Consider the following 16,626-nt stretch of genomic DNA (forward strand, 5'->3'; position numbering starts at 1 on the left):
CATCTGGAAGTCCCTTGGGAAGAAGTCTGGCGGAATGGCCAACTTATAGCTATAAGCCTTTGTCTAAAAGGAAAATGGGAAATGAGAGCTCTATTCCATCTTGTAGTTGTTCCCTAGGGTGTATTTTACACAACCGGGGGATTTTTAGTATGCTCCTAGAAAGAGAAAGTTAAATGATGAGAATTGATTGAAGGTCTAGATCATTTTTTAATAAGATAAAACACTGGACACAGACTGCTAGACAAGTCTGAGTTTGCCTACTTTTGTCTTCTTATGAGAGAAAAACTAAAGATGTTTGGGTTTATTGGATACACATCTTTTACCACATCGAAGAAAAATTATGCTGTGAAAAAAATGTATATTTTTAGAGGTTATGGAATATGTTCTTAAGTTTGCCAGTCAGGAAATACTGGTATGACAAACAGTTCATAATTGCTTGCTTCTTGGTTTTCATTTTAAGGGTTACAAATAGTAATATATGTGCAATTAAAAACTACTAGAAATAATAAGGGAAACGTTTCAGTATGTAAATAAAGTAGGCTACATGTTGTCGGTAAGAGAAGGTGAGAAGAATGGAGATATTTTTGTTAAGGGAAAAGAGTAATTTTGTCCTGAAACTAGTTATTTCTAAATGAGGGGGAAAGAGAGGAGGACAAACATACGGATATAGGAAGTGACAGAACGGTTGTGGGAAAGGAACCTTGAGAAGAGAGTTTTATGCATGTTTAAAACTGGCTAAGATTAGATTGCATTTAATTAAGTAGATGAATTTGTTATTAAAAGTGAGCTGGTACAAGGCTGGATTTTGGTTTACTCTCTCTCTGTCAAGAGAACAGTTTTTCCTGGAATATTGAGCTGCTTTTGATAACAAACTAAGTTTCTTCACTTTTTTTTTTTTTTTTTTTTTGTGGCATGCGGGCCTCTCACTGTTGTGGCTTCTCCCGTTGCGGAGCACAGGCTCCGGACGCGCAGGCTCAGCGGCCATGGCTCACGGGCCCAGCCGCTCTGCGGCATGTGGGATCTTCCCGGACCGGGGCACAAACCCGTGTCCCCTGCATCGGCAGGCGGACTCTCAACCACTGCGCCACCAGGGAAGCCCAGTTTCTTCACTTTTTAAGTGATCTTTAGTGATCTATTGTAACGTTCTGTATTTGACTCAAATCTTTTATTGTTACTTTTGTTAAAATAATAAGTATTGTTTCATAGTGACTTATGATCCTATTTGACCAGGTGTTTTAAAACTTTTTGGTATTTTTGACAAACTTCCCAAGGATCAAATTCTAAATGAAGTTCTTTTAGCCTCTAACTAACTTTGGGATGTTTCAGTGGACCCCTGAGGTATCTCAGAGAGAAATTTTAAATTAATTTGAATTATTTCGTATGTTAAATTACATTGGAAACATTGTCAGGTGAGTGGTAATAAACCTTTTTACGTTATATTGTATGGATAAATCTTATTAAAATAAATGTTCTAGAAATTAGGTGAAGTTCCTAAAATTTGGATGTGTCCTGGTATTGTTGTCATAGTTCTAGTTATTATCTTAAAATGTCTTACGTCATAGCACTCAGTTAAGCTTCTTTGTCAACTGCATTGTAATCAGATCTTTAACTGTCACCTTTATGTCTTTTGTCATTCATAGACAGTTATTATTTCACTGTGATGCTTTGCAAAACTGACTCATCTTTTTTTTTTTTTTTTCTTTTTTGCGGTACGCGGGCCTCTCACTGTTGCAGCCTCTCCCGTTGCGGAGCGCAGGCTCAGTGGCCATGGCTCACGGGCCCAGCCACTCCGCGGCATGTGGGATCTTCCCAGACCGGGGCACGAACCCGTGTTCCTTGCATCGGCAGGTGGACTCTCAACCACTGCGCCACTAGGGAAGCCCTGCTTCATCTTTAAGACGAATCATAGAAAGGACTTTTTGACAAGTACAGCTTTCTGATAACTTTCAGATCATACTGCTGAATTGGGTAGAAATTAAACAATTCTAATGGAAACCCTGATGGTTTCATAAAGTGTTAGCAAAAGGATTAGTTACATAGGCTGAGTGAACTGATGAATATGGTTGTAATTTTTTGGTTTTTATCTGAAATATTACTGGCTTTTAATCTGTGTTTTTCAGATGTAAAGAAACCTTTCCCCTTAAGTTAATTATGATATATAACAACTTGGTAAATTATATCCTTGTAAGTAGAATTGAAGCATTTATCTTTTCTTTCTGTCTGATCCCTCCAGAGCTTGGAAACTCTTGGGTTCCCAGGAGTCTTGTCAGATGAATGAGGAAGGTCACCTCCTGTCAGGTGCAGGAATCTCAAGATATTCTGGAGACCTGGAGAAGAGAGGAATTTACCCAAATCTATAGATATCACAGGCAGAATCTGAAGGCAAGCGATTAGCATGGCATTGCTAGCCTTGAGGGGCCTTTTAAAAGTTCGATCTGGGATTCCCAATGAAAAGTTCCAGTGCAGCCAGTTTAAGAGAGCCTATATGAGCAACTACATTTATGCAAATAATCAGGCCAAGTTTATGGAAACCAGACTTACTTGGAACAAATTAGTCTTAACACATTATTATTATTTTTTTATAAGATACTTTAAAAAATATATATTTATTTATTTATTTGGCTCTGTGCTGGGTCTTAGTTGCGGCACACAAGATCTTCATTGCTGCATGCATGTGCGATCTTTAGTTGAGGCACGTGGGATCTTTTAGTTCCAGCATGCGAGATCTTATTAGTTGCAGCATGTGGACTCTTAGTTGCAGCATGCGGGATCTAGTTCCCTGACCAGGGATTGAACCTGGGCCCCCTGCATTGGGAGCGTGGAGTCTTAACCACTGGATCACCAGGGAATTCCCTTTAACACATTATTGACTGGAGATGTATTAATACATCTTTTTTTTTTTTTTTTTTCTTTTGTGGTACGTGGGCCTCTCACTGTTGTGGTCTCTCCCGTTGCGGAGCACAGGCTCTGGACGCGCAGGCTCAGCGGCCATGGCTTACGGGCCCAGCTGCTCCGCGGCATGTGGGACCTTCCTGGACCAGGGCATGAACCCGTGTCCCCTGCATCGGCAGGCGGACTCTCAACCACTGCGCCAACAGGGAAGCCCAATACATCTTTTGTTACCCGAACGTTATTGACCGGAGACTTACCAATATGTTTTTAGGGAGTGATACAGTTAACATCACTGTGTGAAGTTGTTAAAGCTTAAAATTGATCAAGGGTTGGGACTTCCTTGGTTGCGCAGTGGCTAAGAATCTGCCAGCCAATGCAGGGGACACAGGTTTGAGCCGTGGTCCAGGAAGATCCCACATGCTGCGGAACAACTAAGCCTGTGCGCCACAACTACTGAGCCTGCGCTCTAGAGCCTGTGAGCCACGATTACTGAGCCCACCGTGCCACAGCTCCTGAGCCTGCGCGCCACAAATACTGAAGCCAGTGCGCCTAGAGCCTGTGCTCCACAACAAGAGAAGCTACCGCAGTGAGAAGCCTGTGTACTGCAACAAAGAGTAGCTCCCACTTGCTGCAACTAGAGAAAGCCTGTGCGCAGCAACGAAGACCCAACACAGCCAAATAAATAAATTAATTAATTAATTTAAAAAAATTGATCAAGGGTTTATTATACAACTTATGATTGTTGTTATCGTTCACATTTTGCTCCATTAGTTTTTTGTTCCAACCTGTGTATATTATAAACGCAAGCTTATTACTGTAAAATTTTCAAAAATGATGCATCACGAGATTTTGGGTGAAGAAGAATTTTTTGATGAATTTTATGCAGATATTTTCTCTGATTGTCTGAGCGACATATATACTAGTGTCCCGGAAAGTGATAGTTCTTCAGAATATAGTTCTGATTCAGCCGATGTGAATGTTAGACCAACAAAAAGACAAAAAAACCTTACTGATTGATTCTGGTACAGAAAGTGAAAATGAAACAGTGGTGGAGAATGCTCCTTTGCTTCTACAGAAGAGTGGATTGAAGACAGCATTTGGCAGAAATTAGAAGACTTTACAGGTGTGTCACGTGTAAATATTGAATGTAATAACCCGCAAAGTATTAGTGAAATAACAGCATTAATTTTTGGTAACGACTTTTGTGAGTTGATCACTTCTCAAACAAACTTGTATCATCAGCAGAACGAAAAATCATATAAAAATTATGATAACGCTTTAAAATGGAGTGATGTAATCAGTAGTAACGTGAAGTTTCTTGGATTAATAATTTTGATGGCACAAATAAGAAAGTCACACTGGGTGCCCCTGTGGGCGGGCTGGACTTGGTGCTCGCACCCCCTTGGCTGCAGCCCGGCACCCGCTCCGCCTTCCACTTCTGATGCGCGGTCAGTCGAGCTGGTGTATGTGCCACAATAACATGTCGGCCCCGCTGCCCGCCATTGTGCCCGCCGTCCGGAAGGCCACTGCTGCGGTGATTTTCCTTCATGGATTGGGAGACACAGGGCATGGGTGGGCAGAAGACTTGGCAGGTATCAGAAGCGCCCACATCAAATACATCTGCCCGCACGCGCTGGTTATGCCTGTGACATTAAATATGGACGTGGCCATGCCTTCTTGGTTTGACATTATTGGTCTTTCACCAGATTCACACGAAGATGAAACTGGAATTAAACAGGCAGCAGAAAGTGTAAAAGCTTTGATAGGGCAAGAGGTGAAGAATGGCATTCCTTCTAACAGAATTATTTTGGGAGGATTTTCTCAGGGAGGAGCTTTATCTCCGTACACGTCACTGACCACACAGCAGAAGCTGGCCGGCGTCACCGCCCTCAGCTGCTGGCTGCCCCTGTGGGCTTCCTTTCCACGGGGTCCTATCAGTGGCGTGAATAGAGACATTTCTATTCTTCAGTGCCATGGAGATTTGGATCCTTTAGTTCCCCTAATGTTTGGTTCTCTTACTGCTGAAAGGCTAAAAACATTGGTAAATCCAGCCAATGTAACCCTCAAAACCTATGGAGGCATGATACACAGTTCATGTCAACAGGAAATGATAGATATCAAGCAGTTCATTGATGAACTCCTAACTCCTATTGATTGATGTCACTAAGAGGCTTTGTGGAGAAGTACACACCAGCATCATCATTGTAGATAAACTTTTTCCTTTGTCCGGTCTTGAAACCTCTAATATTTGCAGTGTTAAAATGTTTTGCAAATACACACCAATGACACAGACTAAAATCTCCTCATGGAAAATTTATGATCTTTTAAGTTTCTATGTATGTATTTGTGTAACATGATCCAGAATATATTAGTATTAAAATAGGTGAAGCAGCTAGCTTCTGTCTCCCAAATGTAATTCAGCAAAGTAATAAAATACTGCAACCAGATTTTTTATTATGTCCCTTGAAAATTATTAGTATGCTTAATGAAAACTTGTTCAGGTATAAATGAGCAGTTAAGACATAAACAGTTTATGCATGCTGTGACTTAGACTCTGGACTTATTCCCAGATTACTTAGTCACCATGCAGTATCTGTATATATATTTTTTAAATTAATTTATTTAATTTTGGCTGTATTGGGTCTTCGTTGCTGCATGCGGGCTTTCTCTAGTTGCGGTGAGCGAGGGCTACTCTTCGTTGTGGTGTGTGGGCTTCTCATTGAGGTGGCTTCTCTTGTTGTGGAGCTTGGGCTCTAGGCGTGTGAATTTCAGTAGCTGTGATGTGAGGGCTCAGTAGTTGTGACTCGCGGGCTCTAGAATGCAGGCTTAGTAGTTGTGGTGCATGGGCTTAGTTGCTCCATGGCATGTGGGATCTTCCCAGACCAGGGCTTGAACCCGTGTCCCCTGCATTGGCAGGCAGATTCTTAACCACTGCGCCACCAGGGAAGTCTGTATATTTTTATATATGTGTTCATACGTACTTAATGATTATAATACATAATAAGAATAAGGTGTTATTACATTATTCCTAATAATAGGGATAATGCTTCTAAGTGTCAATAAAGAGTAATATTGCTGTCTTCAATTAATGGCCCTTTTATTTTGGGGACCAGGTTTTTCTTTCCTGAATATAATTTCTATTTAATATTCTTTTTTCCTCTCTAGAAAAGAAATGTGTTCTTTCTTCTTTTTTATCCTTCATAACGGACCAAATATTGCCTACTTGCCATAGACATCTGCTGTCAATACGTGCTGTAATTTGACATTCTGAATCACAGACATGACGGCATTGAAAACGTACTTATACTTGTAAAAAGAAACCAGACATCCCTTCAAAGTTTCTACACTACTTCTTAAACTGGACCTTTGTCTGCCGTTTAGGCTGGCAGAGTTACTTGAATCTTCAGTCCAGGTAACAAGAATAATTCTGTGGTTGTATTTTTCTGTAATTAACTGAAAGAATAATTAAGTCATATTCTAGTATGTGCTGAAATATTTACTGATCTTACAAATTGTAATTTCTAAGATGATTTGCTCTAAGATGATTCTCCTCGTAGCATAGTTTTAGTTTACTTATTTTGCACATATGTTTGAAACCGACTGCTGTAGGAAATGAACAGTCCATTCAAAAAATTTGCTTTACTTTTTTCTGCCAATGGACTTATTTGAAATTTTCACTGTAGTCAGAGTTTCTGTGCAAACATAAAAGTAGCAATTATTTGATTTTAAATAGATTTTTCAGATTATTGGTTAACATTATTTGAAAGCAAGTTTATGGGTAATAAAAGTTAGTCAGAACTCAATACATATGGTGTAGTTACCACCCAGTTTAATATGTAGCAAAAATGTACACTTGCTATTTCTGAACTGTTAATTTTTCTGCCGTATTCCAACTGACTAGAACACCGTTAGGAATGCATCTTTATAAATGGGTGCTACTTGATGATGGAAATGATTTCGTATGGATGGTATAGGATGTTAATAATGAAGCCATATGTTTATGTCTGAATTTACAGTGTTTTTTTTTGTTTGTTTGTTTTTTTGTTTTTGCGGTCCGCGGGCCTCTCACTGTTGTGGCCTCTCCCGTCGCGGAGCACAGGCTCTGGACGCGCAAGCTCAGCGGCCAAGGCTCATGGGCCCAGCCGCTCTGCGGCATGTGGGATCCTCCTGGACCGGGGCAAGAACCCGTGTCCCCTGCATCAGCAGGTGGACTCTCAACCACTGTGCCACCAGGGAAGCCCTGGATTTACAGTTTTAAACAGTCATTTACTAAGTCATTTTGCTTTTATTTTGAAGAATATAAACTGTTGTTTCACTTACACAAACCAGCAAGATCTAATTTATGGCAAGAAATATTCCATTGACATTGTTGTGCTGTAACGTGGGAAAATGTAAATCTTTTTCACGGTTTCTATCAAAGTGAAATAAAATTTAATTCTGAAAAAAAAAAAAGAAAGAAAGTCAGTCACACTGGGAAGAACATTGGTCGAGTGATCTCTTACTTGAACATTGGTCGACTGATCTCTTACTTGAAACACCTATCTTTCTAAAGATTATGACGAGAAGAAGGTTTGAACAAATAATGACATTTCTTCACTTTAACGATAACTCAGAAACTCCACTTCCTGCAGACAGAATTTCAAAGTTAAACCTCTTTTGGATTATTTTCTGCCAAAATTTCAATTCTATGTACCCAAACAAGAGCTATCACTTGATGAGGCAATGATAAGGTGGAGAGGACAACTCAGATTCAAAACCTGTAATCCTGGAAAACTTACAAAATATAGAATTTTGGTCAGGATGTTTAGCGAAAGTGAAATTGGATGTATATGCAGCCTTGAGATTTACATGGGTGAAGGAAAGAAACTGCAAGAAACAATATTGTTGGTCCTACAACCTTATCTTGGTTCATGGCACCATATTTACCAAGACAGTTATTACAACAGTGTGCTCACATCTGAAATAAGAGAGAATCGTGGTCTACTAAACCAATTAAAGGAGAAATCTAAAAATCTACAGAGGGGAGAAATGACATTTTTACGGAAGGGAAAGTGATTCTTCTTATATGGAAAGACAAGAGGCTAGTCCTCGTGGTGACAACTATTCAAGACACCTCCATAGCATCTACAGGAAAGGAATGCAGGAGGACTGGCCATCAGATAACTAAGCCCACTTGTATATAAGAGTATAATAAATATATGAAAGGAGTTGATCAATCCAATCACTATCTGGCAAACTTCAGTATCCTCTGGAAAACTCGCAAATGGTTTAAGAAAGTGGGTTTCTATTTGAGTAATTGCGGTTTATTCAATGCGTTTAAAATTTATTGTAGCTTTATTGCACAGAGTAAAATGACTTACAAGCAGTTTTTGTTAGCAGTAGTTAGAGAATGGGTAACTGACCATTCTGGTGAATGTAGTGGTAGTCCTGCACCTGGTCCTTCAAGCCCCCCCACACAGATCCACCTTGTCGACTATCAGGTGAAATAAAAGAACATATTCTAGAGGAAATAACACCCACAGGACTAAAAAAAATGCTGCCGGGAATTGTAGAGTCTGCTCTTCCAGGGGAAAGCGCAATGAAAAACGGTATATTTGTAATAGATGTTCTGTTCCCTTGCAGAGAGGTGCCTGCTATACTGCCTATCACACTAATGAAATATTAGAATGCTTTAGTAAGACGTATACAAAGTTTCAAATAAATACATTAAGTGCAAAAAAAGTTGCTGATATTTACTCAGACGCGGTGTTTCAATAATCACTTATATAACAAATTGCCAGGCATGGGCGTTAGTTTCGGCAAAAATCCCCTGGTCAGTAATGTGTTAATTTGGCTAGATTTAGTAGAAATGAGGATAAGTTAGAGAGAAAAATTATGTTTCAATAATATACCTTTGGATATTGAAGTTTTGTATTTACTGAGGTTTTGTATTTATTCTCTACGTCCAAGATGGCTCCTTGTTACTATGTTACATTATTGTAAAGTTTAATTGAATTATTAAAATAATATTCTAAGCTTGTTTCTAAAGCCAGTCACAGTAATCTGTCTTTGGATGAAGATCAGATGCCCTGTGACTTGCAACTAGGAGATTATGCACCCTGGAAAAGACATCATTTAAAGGACTGTCTCCAAATTAGACAAAAGGACCCTTATCAGGTACTCTTGAACTAGCGTATGTGCAGCAAAATTGAAAGAAATTGACTCTTTTATTTATTTATTTATTTGGCTGCACTGGGTCTTGGTTGTGGCATGTGGGATCTTTGTTGTAGCATGCAGGATCTTTAGTTGTGGCATTCGGGATCTTTAGTGGCGGCATGCGGGATCTTTTAGTTGCGGCACGTGGGATCTTTTAGTTGCGGCATGCAGGATCTTTAGTTGCGGCATGTGAACTCTTAGTTGCAGCATGTGGAACCTAATTCCCTGACCAGGGATCAAACCCGGGCCCCCTGCATTGGTAGCATGGAGTCTTAGCCACTGGACCACCAGGGAAGTCCCTGAAGGAAATTGACTCTTCATGTTTTCCGCTTAAGAAGGGCCTCTGCATTGGACTGTCTGTAGAAAAGACTGCTGACCACAAATGACACCCATACCAGGATGAGAAGAAGATAACAGTAGTGGTAGGCAGCTGACCCAAAAATCTGGACCAGGCCTGTAAGAACCATCCAACTAATTTATTTATTATTATTTTTAAAATATTTATTTATTTATTTATTTATTTATTTTTGGCTGTGTTGGGTCTTAGTGTGGCATGCAGGATCTTTTTGTTGTGGTGCGTGGGCTCTTCGTTGCGGCACGCGGGCTTCTCTCGGGTTGTGGCGTGCAGGTTTCTCTCTAGTGGCGTGCGCGTTCAGTAGTTGCAGCGCGTGGGCTTAGTTGCCCCACAGCAGGTGGGATATTAGTTCCCCAACCAGGGATCGAACCCTCATCCCCTGCATTGGAAGGCGGATTCTTAACCACTGGACCACCATGGAAGTCCCCATCCAACTAATTTAATTGAACTGTTTACCAAATGTTTGTCTTCCTATCAAAATGCAAAGTTATTGTTTTACTTCTAACCATACTTTTAACTCCAATGTTCAGGATGGAAAGAAAATTCTTTAGTGAAGTTATCGTCAAGAGTATAACTATTCATGACCTGTGTCACTGCTTGCTTTGAGTATACTGCTAAAAGCACATATACAATGTTCAAATGACAATTTGGTATAACTGATAAAGTGTAGAGCCTATAAAATGTTTCTTCATTAGCATACATCTGAGCTTGTTCACTGTGTTTGATTAGTTTCCTCCAATGTGGATAATTAGGCGCACACACACACACACACACACACAAAGAGTACACCTAGCACTGAGGGGCATGGTGGACCTAGGGCTGGCAGCAACCACCCTGGCATCAAGTGACAAATATTTTGATCATCAGTGCTTTCTATCGAAAGATTTGCAAACAAAAAGGGGAAATTATAGAATAAATGTTCACATATTGAGGTATGGCGAAGTTATTCTGGCTTTTACATGATTTAACTTAGACTAGAACAGGCTGTTTCTGACCTGTCAGAGATATGCATTGTACATCTGCTTTAACCAGTAAGAAAAAGAATACATTTAAAAATCAGAGTAGAGTAACTGGTTCAGGCATCCAAAATAGAGCTGGATGGCCATTCTGAACGTGGTTTCAGACACATTTCTGTACTACTGAGAACCTGATTGCCAACTGCAACCTTATGGCCTCAAGGTGCTATTACAAGAAGAGGTGATGTCAAGCCAGAAAGAAAAAAGAAAAAGCCTCTCTGCATATCTTGCAGGATTCTAGAGCATCTTTGGGGACAAGAGAATTCTTTAAAGTCAAAGTCCAGAACTTTCTCTCCTCTAATCCTCCTCAATTTTAACATTGCCCCTGTTCAGCAGGAAGTAGCCAGATGACTTTGTTGCCCTCACTCCCGTAGATATGGAAGGTTATAACTGACAGGGCCACAAGGCTAAAACTGTTTGATGCATGATTTCATTTTTTTAAAAATTTATTTTTATTTTATTTTTGGTTGCATTGGGTCTTTGTTGCTGCACGCGGGCTTTCTCTAGTTGCGACAAGCAGGGCGTGTCTAGGCGTGCGGGCTTCAGTAGTTGTGGCACACGGGCTCAATAGTTGTGGCTCATAGGCTCTAGAGCACAGGCTTAGTAGTTGTGGCGCATGGGCCTAGTTGCTCTGTGGCATGTGGGATCCTCCCGGACCCGGGCTCGAGCCTGTGTCCCCTGCATTGGCAGGCAGATTCCCAGGCACTGCACCACCAGAGAAGTCCCTGATGCATGATTTCTAAGTGAAACTGTTTTTCCTGTCTTCTCCCTCCGTTGCTGGGAACTAAAACTTACATTCTTTGTTACTGATTAATGTGGGCAGGCATTCTTGTTGTTTTTGTTTGTTCCTCTTAACCCCAGCCCCAAGATTTTCCTTTAAATATGCCTGCTTTCTCCCCAGAAGGCAGGACAGCAGTTTTCAAGATGTTAGTCTGCTACCCTCCTCATTTGCTGGTATATCAATAAATTTCTCTTTTCTTTATCCTCAAAACCTTGCCCTTGTTATTTTTATTCAACACTGGGGACAAGGACTGAATTTTCGATAACAAAATCAATGATATATTAATTTATACTGTTGTTCCAGGCAAAGGGGGCAATGAAGGCAATAAAGTCCAAATTTAGTTCATGTATACCCTTCTATGAGTTGGTTCCTGGTAGATTCATTCCTTCCAACTAAAAGTCGGGTATCAGCTGCTGGCTTAGGTCCCAGTACCAGTGTTGGCAAAGGTTGCTCCAGAGGTTATTACTCCAGGGACCCTCACATGGCTTGCGCCACTGCCTGTGAGGACTAGTATTGCCAGGGCAGGAACGGATATCTCTTCTCTTCCTGAGACTGCAGCACAGTTTAGCACCACTGCTGACCAAGAGTTAGCCTGGCTAGGGTTAGGAGCAAGTGTCTCAAGAGCTTCGCGGGACTATTTGGATCAGCAAAGAGTAGCCTTGCCCAGATGGAACACCCTAGACTTGCTGATCAAACCTCTTGGTTTTTATCATTTAAAAGTCCATCATGTGATGGATACCACTGCCATTACCTTGGTATCAATGATGTAATGCTCCTGTCCACTCCAGGTGCAAAAGCTCTGTCAGAAAGTCCTAATATCCAACTTCGAAACAATTTCATCAAAAAGAGGTTATTCACAGCAAGTTCAAACCACAGCCAACTTGTTTAAAACAAGCTTTCCAAACATGGATTTGAAATCATAACAAGTTGATACATGACACTGGTCCACTCTCAGTGATAGCAATGAGAGGCAGTGGATAAAGGCGAGGGCTGTGCAGTCCATTTCCAGCACTGCAGTCTTGAGTGATTTACACAACCAAGGTCTCAGTCTTCTCATCTATAAGCATGGAACTAAGGAGAACATCTGTCTCTGGAGGCAGATTTAGGTGAAGTTAATGAAGCTTAAGCTCACCTGCAGGGGCTGCTCAATTTGTTATATTTATTTTCTTATTCTGAATAAGCATCCATCTTCATGTCTAACTTTGTGTTCATAATTGTGTTTTTTTCTAAGGAAGCCTTCAATACTATATAAATTCCAATCTCCATAGAACCTGAATACACTTCTATCAATATCCCCAGAGTTATTTTGGTAATTAAATAAAGTAATTTGTGTGAAGCTGTAAGCACAGAGTGTGGGGCACAGTAAATGCTCAGTAAACATTAACTATAATTAAAACAATAAAGTAGATCTCGAGGCAAAAGGCAGTAAACCACAAAGAGGATGGAAGATTATATAGTAGAATTCACACCATTGAAAACTTGGAAATACTGTAATTGCAATTGGAGATTTTAACACACCACTTTTAGCCTTTGTGAGATTTGCTAGAAAACAGCCACAGAAAACAAAGATACAGAGATCAGAATGCTATGATATGGTAGGGTCAATTAAATAGGGATTACTTAGTCTTTTTATATTATGTTCCATGTCAAAAAGACATTTTTGGTTTCCAAAAAGATTTTGTGCCAGGAGGTACCGTGTCATTAATATTTGAAAATAATAAAAAAGTTAACAACCAATCTAACCCTTAGAAATAAAAACAATAAATTTTCTAAATAACTATTGGGTAAAAGGGGAAATAAAAGCTGCCATTATAAACTATTTGGTGCAGGAGGCTGGAAGACAATAAAAGCTGTACATATCTCAAAATTCAGCCTGAGTGCTTAGTCACTGGTGTCATATGGACTCCAGTATTAGAATTCTAGCACCAGTGATTAACTGTGTGACCTTGGGACACAGACTAGAACACAGTCATTCTTGTGGGTAAAGAGTTGGAAGGGGTATTGCAGGTTTTTCAACATTTTCACCCTGTTACAGGTTGAATTGTATCTCCCCTAAATTCATATGTTGAAGTCCCAACCCCCAGTATCTCAGAACGTGACTGTATTTGGAGATAGGGCCTTTAAAGAGGTAATTAAGGTGAAATGAGTGCTCGCTTCAGCAGCACATATACTAAAATTGGAATGATACAGAGAAGATTAGCACGGCCCCTGCGCGAGGATGACATGCAAATTCGTGAAGCGTTCCATATTTTTTTATAATCCAATAAAGATGTTAAAAGAAAAAGGTGAAATGAGGTCATAAGGTGGGCCCTACTCCAATTTGACTTGTGTCTTTATAAGAAGAGGAGATTAGGGGACACACACACACACACAGGGAAGACCATCTGAAGACACAGGGAAGACAGCCATCTACAAACCAAGGAGAGTGGCCTCAAAAGAAACCAGCCCTGTTGACACCTTGATCTTGGATTTCTAACCTCCAGAATTGTGAGAAAATTGATTTCTGTTGTTAAGGCGCTGTGTTTTGTTAGGGCAACCCTAGCAAACTAATACACTCCCCTAACAGAGTGAGCTTCCTTGGAAACCCATCCCAGGCACAGCCCATAATGGCTTAGAGCACCCATGAAAACTCTCTGAAGCTTTATTTTATAAACATAAATAGCTACAAATTCATATCAGTTTAATACAAAATATTTAATGTTAATTTCCAAAAAGCAAAATAGTCAAACCCTACTTCCAGCCACCTCCAGGCTGAGGGATGGGGGAGAGGCAGGGTGTACAGGCCCCAGCTGGGCTGGTGGGTATCAGGAAACCTGGCCAATGGAATTTTCATTGGCCCATTACAAGCTTTCTGGGCTTTGGTTTTCTCATCTGTAAAATAGGGACCATGATTCCTCCCCAGGGCATCCCACTGAATGTTTGTGAAGACTAAAATGTAATGATGAAAAATTTGGGGGTTGGTCTCCCTAATCTGCAGTAATATTAACATGCTCAGAGTGGGAATTCCATGGTAGTCCAGTGGTTGGGATTCCACGCTTCCACTGAAGGGGGCACGAATTTCATCCCTGGTCGGGAAACTAGGATCCCACAAGCTGCAAAAAAACAAACAAAAAAAACCCCTCAGAATTGCTCCAGGGAAAAGATGATGAAGAGGGGAGAAAAGATCTAAGTTTTAGGTTTAGGGACATTACAGGGAAACTTTTGTTAATCTAGATGCGTTAATTGTTGTATATTCTAATGGACATACTTCTGGTTATTACATCAAAGTATAGTCAACATCCCTCAACCTTCCCCTCCTTCCCCTTGGAGGGTAGTGTCAGCTGCAAAGCTAGAGGTTTTCAGAAAGCGACACCTTGTGGCCTTTGTGGTGTACTGTCCTTGCGTATATTGGGCATCCCCCAGGCTCTTTTGCTAAAGGGCTTAAAAGAGGTACCAAGTAATACCCCCTTCCCCCGACAATATATCCCAAACAGGCAGGTTAGTAATTTGACATCTTTAAAACCAATATATTTTACATTATCCTTTAACCCATTTTTTTAGTGAAGGCAAGAGAAACGGATTTTCTATCAACAAAATCATGTATTTCTTGTGTTCAATATAAAGGTCTGTTACATGCAGTAATGAACATGCCTTAAGTTATTTGGAGTTACCTTCATTGTTGAGTTTTTTACTTCTCTTACTATGGAACAATTTCAGTTTTCTCTTATTAAGGAAGGAGTACAGTCTTATTTAAAGTATGTTTTAAAAATTTTAGGTTTTCTGGTCAGGAAAACATCATATAATTTCTAACATTTATTTTTGAGTAATATCATTTTCAATTGATAGTAAGCCCAAAGAATTAATGTTTATTTGACACATTTTATTTTCAAATACATTATTTTATTATTTTGTTCTCCCAGCTTTATTGAGATATAATCGACATACAGCACTGTATAAGTTTAAGGTGTACAGCATAATGATTTGAATTAGATATATCATGAAATGATTATCACAGTAAGTTTAATGAACATCCATTATCTCATGTAGATATAAAATTAAATAGAAAATTTAATAGAAAAATATTTTTTCCTTGTGATGAGGACTCAGGATTTACTCTCTCAATTTTCATATATAACATACAGCAGTGTTATCTTTATCATGTACATTTTATCCCCAGTACTTATTTATCTTATAACTGGAAGTTTGTACCTTTTGCCTTTATCTAATCCCCCCCTACACCCCACCTCTGGCAACCACAAATCTAATCTCTTTTTTTTATGAGTTTGTTTGTGTGATGGTTTATTTTTGAAGTATAATTGACCTACAACAGTGTTAGTTCCTGGTGCACAGCATAGTGATTAGATATTTTTATACATTGCAAAATGATCACTGCAATAAATCTATTTACACTTTGTTACCATACAAAGATATTAAATAATTATTGACTATATCTGTCACACTGTACATTTCATACTGGTGACTCATTTATTTTGCAGCTGGAAGTTTGTACCTCTTAATCTCCCTCACCTGTTTCTCTCCTCCCCCAACCCCCTCCTCTCTGGCAACCACCTGTTTGTTCTCTGTATCTCTGACCCTGTTTCTGTTTTGTTATGTTTGCTCATTTGTTTATTTTTTTGGCTGCACTGCGTGGCATGTGGGATCTTAGTTCCCTGACAGGGATCGAACCCATGCCTCCTGCAGTGGAAGCATGGAGTCTTAACCACTGGACTGCCAGGGAAGTCCCTAATTTGTTTTTTTAGATTCCACATATAAGTGAAATTATACAGTATTTGCCTTTCTCTAATTTTTTTTCACTTAGCATAATGCCCTCTAGGTCCATCCATGTTGTCACATATGGCAAGATTTCATTCTTTTTTATGGCCGAGTAATATTCCATTGTGTTTATATGCTACATCTTCTTTTTCCATTCACCTATTGATAGTCACTTAGGCTGTTTTCATATCTTGGCTATTGTAAATAATGCTGCTATGAACATAGGGGTGCGCGTATCTTTTCAAATTAGTGTTTGCTGGATTGTATGGTAGTTCAATTTTTGATTTTCTGAGGAATCTCCATACTGTTTTCCATAGTGGCTGTATCAATTTGCATTCCCACCAACAGTGCATGAGGGTTCTCTTTTCTCCACATCCTCACCAACACTTGTTATTTGTTATCTTTTTGAGAATAGCCATTCTGATGACTGTGAGGTGATATCTCACTGTGGTTTTGATTTGCATTTCCCTGATGATTAGTGATATTGAGTATCTTTTCATATACCTGTTGGCCATCTGTTTGTCTTTGGAAAAATGCCTGTTTACATCCTCTGCCCATTTTTTAATTGGGTTGTTTGTACTTTTGACGTTGAGTCATATGAGTTCTTTGTATATTTTGGATATTAACCCCTTATC

At 39.7% G+C, this 16,626-nt stretch overlaps 1 long non-coding RNA gene, 1 other non-coding gene and 1 pseudogene across 3 annotated transcripts; all 3 read left to right on the top strand.

Moving 5' to 3' along the window:
* The first annotated feature begins 3,876 nt into the window (after positions 1 to 3,876).
* On the top strand, positions 3,877 to 8,613 carry LOC114883670. Of its 2 annotated transcripts, XR_003790648.1 has the most exons (3): positions 3,877 to 4,015; positions 6,058 to 6,304; positions 6,992 to 8,613. It is a non-coding gene; the product is annotated as an uncharacterized LOC114883670 (long non-coding RNA). The 2 variants fall into 2 exon arrangements; XR_003790647.1 differs by having other exon boundaries at positions 6,058 to 8,613.
* On the top strand, positions 4,014 to 5,633 carry LOC114883669 (annotated as a pseudogene).
* Positions 8,614 to 13,385: 4,772 nt separating the features above from the next.
* LOC114884887 lies at positions 13,386 to 13,492 on the top strand. The gene has a single exon (XR_003790948.1). It is a non-coding gene; the product is annotated as a U6 spliceosomal RNA (small nuclear RNA).
* The last annotated feature ends 3,134 nt before the right edge of the window (positions 13,493 to 16,626 follow it).

This window comes from Monodon monoceros, unplaced genomic scaffold (genome assembly GCF_005190385.1).
Source record: "Monodon monoceros isolate NGI ecotype Baffin Bay Population unplaced genomic scaffold, NGI_Narwhal_1 Super_Scaffold_5, whole genome shotgun sequence".
NCBI classification, from domain to species: domain Eukaryota; kingdom Metazoa; phylum Chordata; class Mammalia; order Artiodactyla; family Monodontidae; genus Monodon; species Monodon monoceros.